Genomic DNA, 2,733 nt, shown 5'->3' with positions numbered 1-2,733 from the left:
GTACCGTCACAAACTCACCAAGTAAGGTAATAGGATTTTAGATAGTTGCCAAAGAATCAAGTAGACTTTTAATGGATGTGGAAGATGGAGCGACAGTAGAGGCAGCGACAAAAGTGGAAGAAGCCATTTAAGAGTAAAGGTAAGTTGGGAGCAAGGGAGAAAATGCTTGAAGGTCAAGAAATGGTAGAAAAGGGCAAGAGAAGTGACCAGAAAAAGAAATGAGTTTATACTAACAAAAGGCGCTCAAAGACAAAGCGACGCTTCAGTTTTTTCAAATGTGCCACATATTTTAAGTTATCAGCTAGACAGCCATTGGCATGTGGGGGGCATTGTTTGAGCTAAAATATGAAACGTTACTCAAATAAGTCATAAGGCTAGTTGGGTTGAGTAATTGAAGAGTCAAGCCTAATATAAACAAAAAGGCTAGCCTCGAAGCTCAATAAAGGCCACGATAAAATAAATATGCCAAAATTCTGTCAGTTACAAGCATTGGACCGTTAGTACAAGAAGACACAATTTCGAGTAATTCCTAAATCAGTGGACATCATGCCCTGGTATCTTGTAAGACGAGCTAATTACCAAAAATGGGAAATTCAAAATGAAGACCATGCCATGAGTTTCGCGAGATCCTTGATTCCTCAGCAAAATGTGCTAGGTATTAAGGGAGAGGCTACCACTACTCTGATATTATAAATAAAAGATGAAGACACAGAAAAAAATAGTCAATGTTTAATTAAAGACTCATACTTTTACATCTTGTAGTCTTTATTTTATCAATTAGTTTTACTTTCAATTTAGACTTGTAGTTTCTCGTATTTCAATAAAATTAAACACTTATTCTACCAAAGTCTTGTATTTTTTTACATTTGAGTGAACTATGGTAGGGGAGCTCGGGACCTTTTTGTTATCAATTGAGACTCAGTGTCTTTAGCATGCTTGGTATTTGTTGTTCACCACGAACAATTACAAAACAAGTTTCCTAGAATGTTTTTTTTTTCAATATATTTGTTGGGAAATATAGTGTTCTAAATGCAAACAAGCTTTTTCAGATGAGGAGGCAAGACTTACAACACTCTATAAGGTCAGAAGTGACCTCTATATCTTTAGGACATCCTCTATGATGAAAAAACATTCCAACCACCTTTATGATGTTTAGGTAAGACTATTTGCAATAAAGTGAGACTTCATATTGATAGTTCATATAAGGATGGGGTTGGTTAGTGTGGAGGCATTATAAAAGATCATAATGCTAATTAGGTATATAGCTTTAACACAAAAATAAATCTACAGAGGGCCAGCAGGGCAGTGACAACCTGTTCTTCAAATTTTATTTAAAAACAAGTTTAACTTTCTATATGGAAAGTGTAGAAATCAATGCTCCCCCCAATGTTTAGATGAAATTTAAATTTTGGCCTCCTACATTATGATTTCTAGATTTGTCCTTACTTTAACATGAATATAGGCAATTGCCCCTTGCTATTACTAAAGTGATTAGTAGTATTTATGGTCTTTAGTTATATAGGCCTATACAGATTGTGCTGAGGCGGTTAACCTGATTGCTAGAAGTGTTATTACCCATTTAGAGAAATTATCAACCAAGCTAAAATTTATTTCTATTGGGATTGGAACATTCATTTGAATTTCATGTTTAACAAGGTTAACACTTGTGCACATCTATAGGCCAGTCAGGCTAATAATGATTTTGCATGGTATATTACCTTTGATTAGCATCCACCTTGTTATGTTAATGTGGTGGATGATGAAAGGAAATTGTCTAATAGATTTGACTAGCTAGTAATTGCTTTTAATTAAGGTTCTATAATCTATTTTCATTCCAAGAAAAACCAAAAGAGAAGATTAAAGTGTTTTTTTTAATTGCAGGTAATTGCTAGTGAACCTGGTGAAAGAGCATTATTGGAGCAGAATTGTTTTATCCATAAAACTGCTGACCGAAGATATGAATTATAGAAATGAGGTTGGAAGAATCCCTTTTCCTTCTTACATGTAAGGATTTGTAAAATTGTAGAATGGTATTTGATACAAATCTTGCATTAAGTGAAATTTCTTCCTAAAACTTTATGACTCCAAATTGACCATCCTGTATCAAAAGGGAGGAGAGATTGCGAAGAGCTTGTAAACAAAGAAGAGACAATGAATGATACCGATTCCTTGATGGAGTGGACCAAGAACATAAGGTTTCAAGATAATTGATTGTACTATTGACTTCATGAATCACATTCTTAGACTTTGAACAACCCTTTCATGCATTGCCAAATTCCTCTTTCTCTATAGAATGTTGATTAGAATGATGATTCTTTTCAAGTTCTTTTTCTTGTTTTCATGAATTAAAGAAGTAATTAGGTTCTTGAATCCTTGAAATTTAGAACCTGGATACAATTCATCATATCTAATTCCAAAGGAACCGAACTAGATTGCTTTGTTACAGGGGCAGAGTAAAGATAAGTAAATTAGAGATTCAAATTCTAACTCAAAATAATTGAATAAGAGATCTTTAGTTGTTATTCATTTGAAATTTTTAACTCAAGATAATTAAATATATTTTTGAGGATTTAAAAACTATTAATACATGAAACTATTGACTACATTGTCAAATTTATCCCCAAAGCTTAATGAATATTTTTTAAATTTATTAGAGTAAATAAGGATATATGTTACTAAAATGTTAATAAATATTATTTTAAACTTCTAAAAGAATATATATAATGAAAAAAA

This window comes from Prosopis cineraria, unplaced genomic scaffold, assembly GCF_029017545.1.
Source record: "Prosopis cineraria cultivar Desert tree isolate PC_DT_omini unplaced genomic scaffold, ASM2901754v1 PC1, whole genome shotgun sequence".
Classification (NCBI taxonomy): Eukaryota; Viridiplantae; Streptophyta; class Magnoliopsida; order Fabales; family Fabaceae; genus Prosopis; species Prosopis cineraria.
This window is presented reverse-complemented; position numbering follows the sequence as displayed.